The sequence below is a fragment of the Diospyros lotus genome, chromosome 12, assembly GCF_014633365.1.
Source record: "Diospyros lotus cultivar Yz01 chromosome 12, ASM1463336v1, whole genome shotgun sequence".
Classification (NCBI taxonomy): domain Eukaryota; kingdom Viridiplantae; phylum Streptophyta; class Magnoliopsida; order Ericales; family Ebenaceae; genus Diospyros; species Diospyros lotus.
Window position 1 is genome coordinate 36,632,773 of NC_068349.1, and position 8,276 is coordinate 36,641,048.

The window sequence follows — 8,276 nt, forward strand, 5'->3', positions numbered from 1 at the left end:
CACCAGACAAAGACCACCCCGGCATGCATACACAAAAATAGGAATAGCGGAAGCAAAGCTCAAGACATGCATGCACTATGGGTACCCCGCTAACACAGCGGTCACAAGATAAATAAATAAACACAAACTCCTGTGCCGACATACACAAGACTCGAGAAAACACCTGGCACAGTACGAAATAATAGAGTAAATTCTACTTAGACATCAGAGTGGATAGAGATTGACGAGACTGCCTGTACACCACACCAACTCTGCCGTTAAAGTTGACTCCCTTGCTATGGCCCACGCCGCCACTACCTGGAATGATGGAAAGCAAGGTGAGTCGAGAGACTCAACAAGCATAAGGAAGAAAAGGTTGAAGGCTACACAAAACCAAAAATCCTACCCCAGAATAAACCCCCAGGTACACACAAGCCATGAGACGCTACAACACAAAAGCTCAATAGCATAACAAAATAAAAGCACATACCGGTCCTTGGGGCCCACATAAGACACTTGGCACCCAAGTCCCATACCAACCTGCCGCTGCCCTGAAAGGCAACAAAAATCTGCAACAAACCTGCGCGCGCTGTCCCAGGCCGGTACTCCCGTCACCTATATCCGTCGGTACTCCCGACAACCGAGCCATAGGCTCCCTCGGAACGGTACTCCCGTCCGAGAACTAAATACTACCAGTATCCATGCAATGCACATAAAAATGCAATGGCGTAGTGAGCATCAACGTGATACAAGGCGCCCATACATCCAGGCATCAGGCCATGCTCCGCCCACATAGTAAATCACAGGCCATGCATATGCCGCGCTGGATGCAACCTAACCAAGCTAGAATGTCCGTGTCCAAGCATAATCAATAAATGAATATCCCAACATGCATCCCGTACCCATGTGCATATCAAATCATGAACAGTAATACAAGGTATCTAATCATGCAGTAAATCACCTACCGGCAGAGCTAGTCAGCAGTGCCCGACACCGGTCAATGGCCAGTGACTAGGGGTGTCCACCCGACGGTCCACATCAGGGCCGTACCATAGTCTACCCCAACGTCACCAGCAACCGACCCCTGCCCCACTGCTCAATAGCTCTAACCGAACCATAAATAAATCTGAGAAAAATCCTAAATAAAACCCGCACGACTAGGAACCTAGTTCCCCAACTGGGTTCAGCATCATTCCGAAAGGAATGGGGGCGGTACAAACCCCCTGTAGGCTCAAAACGAATAAAATTATAGAAGCCTTGGATTTAATTTAAATTAAAACAAATAAATAATAATTTAACAAATAAGGTTAGGAGCCGAATTAAAGTAAGGGAGGTGATAAAATACAGGAAATCACGGAGTCTTATACGGGAATTAAAGAACACGAGGAGAGGGTGAGGAGCTTGCCTGAAAACAGCTGCTTTCAGCCTTTCTTGTGCTCCCGATGCGAATTAAATCATTTCCTAACAAATAACACAACCAGGACTTAAATTAATTATTTCTAATCGCGTAAAATTTATAATTTAAACATAACATGCTCCTATTAATTTTTACCCACGTACCTGGTCACTTTCCATGCTGACAAAATCCCAAAATCGCCCCATTTATATTATTTTCTTTTCTTTCCTTTTTCTTTTCTTTTCTCTTCTTCTTCTCCTCCTCTTCTTCTTCTTCTTCTTCTTCTTCTTCTTCTTCTCCACGCCCACTGCTCCTGCAACTTCTTCTTCTCCTTTCCTTTCCTTCTTCTTCTTCTTTTCTTCTTCTTTTTCCTTTCTTCTTCTTCTTCTTTCTCTTCTTCCTTTCTTCTTCTCCCTTCCTTCTTCTTCTTCCGCGCTGCCTCCCCTGCACCTGCGCGCGTTGCGGCCATGGCCGACGCTGCCCCAGCCGCTGCCTCGGCCAGCTCCGCCCTCGCCGCTCGCCTCTGGCCGGACACCGGCTGCCACCGCGCCTGGCTTCCTCCACCGCGCCTGCTGCAACCGCCATAGCCGTCGCTGCTGGTTGCTCGGCTGCCATGACCGAGCGAAGCTTGGCCAGCTTCCATGGCCGCCGCTCCCTCTCTCCCTCTCGGCTGAGCTCTCTTTCTCACTCTCTCGGTCTTGATCTCTCCCCCTCAATCTCTCCCTCAGCCGAGCCCTCTCACTTCCTGCTCACTCTCTGCTCCCCCTAATCTCTATCTCTCACTCTCTGCTCCTCTGTTCTTCTCTGTTTTCATTTGACAGAAAAGTGGCCACTTTGCTTAACCCCTACGCACACGCGCACAGCCACAAAATTTTAACAAATTAATTAATTTTAATTAATTAATTAAATTTAATTTCAGTAAATTTAGTTTACACTTTTATTATTTTTATTATTTTTTTTGGGATATTACACTGGGCATGCCGAAGCGTCTCTAAATAACTCAATTCGGGAAACCCGACACCATACAATTGTATCTCAAGAACCTGCGCTAAGACTATGCAAATGCAACAAATAAGGGGTGGCGTAATAGACTGAATAGGATACAAAGCCCCCATAAGCCAAGCATCCTGCCAAGCCTCACCCAACTAGTAAAACACACGCCAAATGTAAATATTTGTGCTTAACAACTAATAAATAAATATCATGGTCATGTGACAAGCACTCAAGATTAAATGGACAACCCCAAAATGCATAAACCCGACTCAAGTATACAAGACATGCGTTTGAAAATACCATTGTATTTAACTGGTTAGAACAGGGAAAGTAGTGTTATAAGATATACACTCGTTCCCTATGGACACTAGCTAGTGTTAAACCTGAATGTACTTATCTTCATTCCATTTAGAAGGTAGAGAGTGAATAAACTCTCCGGGATACAACCAAGAAACGTTGGTACGTTTACAGCTTCTATCGCCGTACTAAATTATACTCTTACTTTATAATAAATTATTTAATGACTTATGGCATGAAATACATGTTATTTATTAACATTATTATTTTAATTACTTTTAATAAAGAAAGAACTTAATAATAATGTCATTACATATTATTTACCAATACAACTACTATCCATATCATTTGCTAACTTACACGCAAGTATAGGAATATATTAATAATAACATTACATATTAGTGATATTATTTCCTAATAAATTGTGTACTAACAATAGTAACACACTTTATGTACTAATATTATGCTAACAACAATAATAATTATTTAATTATCTTATCTTTACAACAACAATAACTTTAACAATAACAATATTAATATAAAACAAAACACACCCAGTGAACACACACACGGTATTACACTCATACACCTACACTATGGAGCATCTTCTACCCCCAACCAAGGCTCCTACTCACTGCCCCTACACATTTACACACTTACACAGCTCCTTACACTCACAGCTACACTACCTCAAACCTCAAACACTTGGATAATCACACACCCGCACACACAGTAAATTCCTTCACCCACGAAATCGATGTTGCCCACTGCACATATATATATATATATATATATATATACTCACGAACATTGGAGGAGCAACAAGGAAGGAAAAAGGGACCTGCTCACTCTCGGCCAAAGACCTTTGCTTTGGCTTTGAACACACTGAACACGCGCATAAAACACTGCACTCACGACCCAAATGCCAAATACACGCACCCACGGTGTACTCACTGTGCTCAATATATATATATATACATATATATTATATATAGTTACAGATAGCTTCACGGTGCAACAATAATTGACACTCACCTTAGACCCTACATATCCGCTATAACAGTTATTCAAGGTAGAGGAGAAGGGGAAGAAGCTTGCCTATTTAGTTTGCAGGAACTCGAAACAAAGGTCACAACAACTTCCGAAGCTCTCCCCTGTTCTGCAACCTCTTCTTTGTTTTGCTTTTCTTCTTCTTCTACACACTCTGTCGAGCACTCAAACCTCACCCTCCTTCCACTCAAACTCCCAGCTCCACACGTGGCCACATTCCCTTAAAATCCACTACAAACCCACCGCCTCAATCGGTTGCATAAAATGGCTTAGGAACTAATTGGAGCAAATGGAGGTGGGCAACGAGAAAAGCTGCTGGGAACACCTTTTAACTAATAATAATAATAATAATAATAATAATAATAATAATAATAATAATAATATCAATATTAACAATAATAGTAATAAATAAATTTGGTCATTACAATACCAGTGGCGAGGGCAACGAGAGAGAGAGAGATATGGGTTTCAGGAGACAGAGAGCGAGAGCAAGGTCGAGAGAGATATCATTTCAGTTAGGTTAATTTCAATTGGGTTAATTGCAGTTAATTGTTATCAAGTTCTCTTCCAATAGTTTTTTTATTTAATTATTAATATTAATTATTAATATTTTTTAATTTAATTCTAAATAAATAATTAAAAGAAGGATGGAATGGATGTTGTTATCCAGCATAATTATAGATTGAAGAAATTGGACCATCAAATGTTCTTCAAGTGGTGACCGACAATGCAGCAAATTGCAAAGCAGCTGGACATGAAATTGAGAAGGTACATAAACACATTTTCTGGTCTCCTTGTGTGGTCCATACCTTGAACTTGATTTTCAAAGATTTTGCTGAATGCTTTGATTGGTTGCAAAATACATATAAGAATGGGAAAGCCATTGTCAAATATATGAACAACCACACACAATCCGGCCATGGCAATGTTTAGAGCTAATTCAACACTTGAATTGTTAAAAGTTGCCAAGACTAGATTTGCTTCACATTATGTGCTACTAAAGAGGCTATTTGATTGTAAAGATGCTTTAATCAGCACTGTTGTTCGAGATGCATGGAAAGAATGGATAAAACAAGGAGATGAATGCACAAGAACAATGGGATCTATGATTGCCGAAATAATTCGAAGTGAAGAATTTTGGGAGGAGGTTAAAATTATAATTCAGATTACAAAACCAATTTACTTGTTGATCAAATTTTGTGATGGTGAAGGCCCAAAGATGGGGGAGTTCTATGAAAAAATGGATACGATGCTGGGAGAAATAAAAGACATAATGGGCAGCAACAAATATGCAGATTGTTACCCCAAAATGGAAAGCATCATTATAAAAAGGTGGACTAAAATGAATTATTCAATTCATTGTCTTGGTTTTGCATTAACCTTTAGATTTTATGATCAACTTTACCTTGCAACACCATCATCTGGTGGGATTGCTAGAAAAGCCCTGAATTGTGACAAGGAAGTTGTTAAAGGGGTTATGGATGCTTTTGAATGGATAGGTGAAGATGCAGCAGAGCGAAGACTCTTACGCGATCAATTTGCCATTTTTCACATGAAAAAAGGCATTTATGCTATGCCACAAGCTCAAATTGATGTTATGACAATGGATGCTATTGATTTGTGGTCTACTTATGGGTCAGAAACTCCATAATTAGCAGGGGTGGCTAAAAAGGTATTATCTCAGCCTGTTAATAGTTCTTCAGTTGAAAGAAATTGGAGTACTTATTCTTATATTCACAATGTGAAAAGGAATAGGCTGAATTGTTCAAAGGTTGATAAACTAGTATTTAATCATTCAAACATTCGTTTTCTGTCATGATTTTCTGAGAGTTACAAAAATGGTCCTTACAAGGAATGGGATATGAATCCTTATCACACTTGCTTGGAGGAATCCTCTATAAGGATAGCTGAGATGAGATGGAGTTCACTGGATATTGATATTCCAAATGCAAATGATGAACAACAGTAAAGGACATTTACAAAGAGAACTAGCAAGAAAGGAAAAGGAATTAAAATATGAGTTATGTTTTGGTTTATCTTTTTGTATTGATATATTTTTGTTATGTAATAGTAAGACAAATTTGGTGAATCTTATCTTCATAACATTTATTTTATGCAAAATTTAAACTTTTTACACAGTGTGTGTATATATATAGTGTAGTTTTCTTTCTAATTAACATTGTTTAAACTTTATACAACTTCAAAAGATAAATTATGAAATTATATTAAATTTTTTGAATATATGAATTTGATAATGTAAAGAACGAACCGAACAAAATTTTTAAATGTACCACGTCCCAAAATAGCGCACCAACTAAGCCTACCCCCTACGTACCACATATCTAGCTAGGTGACGTATCACGTACCCGAACCCATACCACGAACCAAAGCGTACCGCATTCTTGGTAACTTCGGGCTTTACATGCCATTGTTGATTCAGCCTCAGACACTGATCCATGACTAAGGGTTCGGAGTGAGGACTCAGACTTATGAGATGGCTGAAGAATGCTTGCAAACAAACTACTATGGTGCAAAGAGGATGATCGAAGCATTTATCCCTCTTCTGAAGTTATCTGTTTCGCCAAGGATCGTCAATGTTTCTTCTGGAGCAGGGCGGTTACAGGTACCTTCTTCATAACCCATGTAGCCTTTGAACTGTAAAAATCACAAGATTGAACAATCCTATGGCCATTTTCATTTATCCCCCTCATGTTTGGCTTGACATGGGGTATTAGATTTGTAACTGATCATCTCAGAATGTGGTCGAAAAATCTTTGTTTCAGAACATATCAGGCAAGTGGGTTAGAACAATGTTGAATGATGTGGAAAGTCTTATAGAAGAGAGGATAGACGAGTTGATAAATGATGAGTTCCTACAAGATTTCAAAGTAGGATCACTGGAGACAAGAGGCTGGCCACTCATCTTCTCGACCTACACATTGTCCAAAGCTGCCATGAACCCCTACACAAGAATCCTCGCAAAGAAGAACCCGGGTTTTCGAATCAACTGCGTCTGCCCGGGTTACATCAAAACCAATATTAACGAAAATCTTGGCCATCGGAGTGTTGAAGAAGGTGTTGAATGTCTGGTGAAGCTTGCCCTATACCCGATGATGGCCCTATTGGCCTTTTCTTCATGAAAGAAAAAGATTCGTATTTTTCTACCACAATAAGTTCTTTCAAGATGAATCATACAAACAAAAATCTGATTTCAAGGAACTTTACATTCTGTCAAATGATTTACCATATTTTAGTTCAACATAACATCTCATTAAGATAAAGATTACTATCTAATGTTCAACCAAAAAGGCAGCATTGCAGCAGAATCATCACCCAGTTAAAAGACTTTTTTTTTTTGTCTTTAAGACAAGCTAACAACAAAAGTAGTTAAACAGTCTTCTGGGCCGTACGGGCTCACACTAATTATCTGTCAGTTCTCATATATGTATGTTTTCTGCTAGCAAGTTCAACTAAACTTATAATTCGTTTACTAATAAAGCATAATATAGATAAAATCTTCTTCTATGATTCAAAAAATAGAATGGTTATGATACAAAAAAAACTTACGCTTATAGTTCGTGCTCCTTCATTCACAAAAGATCTGTCTTTCTTCTTATGCGTCGCGATGTATAATAAACCCCTACTCACAAGCTGGTCACTCTCAATTTCCTATAATTTAGAACAATTTCACATAAATATTAGTTGATGTTAGAATAAAAAATTTATACTTAGGATAAATTTTTGCAATATTACCATCTCATAATTTTTTCTTGCTAGACTCTTCGATCCTCCTGTGTGTGGAATTGTCAATTTGAATCAATTTTTAGTATTTTTTTGATATATCTCCTAGATATCCAACAAAAACATCATTAGTTTAATCTTAACCACTTAGTCGTATAAATATTAGTAATCTTATAAGCAAGATTAGTAACATTACCTTAGTCTTATCTCGTACACGATAGTCAATAAAACTTGCCCATTGGTCTTGAGATATTTCTGGTGGATGCTTTGTAATATTTGCTTCTCAACATTAAATTTTTCCTTCAAAAAACAACAATATTAGTTACAACAATATATTCAAAAAATATATCAAAACATACAATATTAGTTAATTACCATGATTCTATTTCTATAAATTTCTTCTTTGTATGTCTTCGGTACTTTGTGCCAACTTTCATAGTTGACAGGAAAAACAACAAAATTAGAGACTAATTCTCCTAAAATCCCTCTAATGCTAAATCTCCAATTGGTTGGAGTGATTCATTGAACTCTAACATAACACGTCTTCCACATACTAGTAACCAAACATTTTTAACCCTTAGTTTTTCCTATTTTATAAGCCCTTCTTCATCTGTCAATCAAAATACATATACCTAATTTAATAATTAATGCAAGTATATAATAATTACACTCAAGTTAAATATTTTGTGCATACCTATCACATTAACTGTTCAGTAACAATGTGATGTAGACAAGCGTGTCGATTTTGAATGCTGTGGTGGATCTGGGGTGGATGCTTCTGATGGAATCTGGCTAGATGCTGGAGGCTGTGATGGAGCAT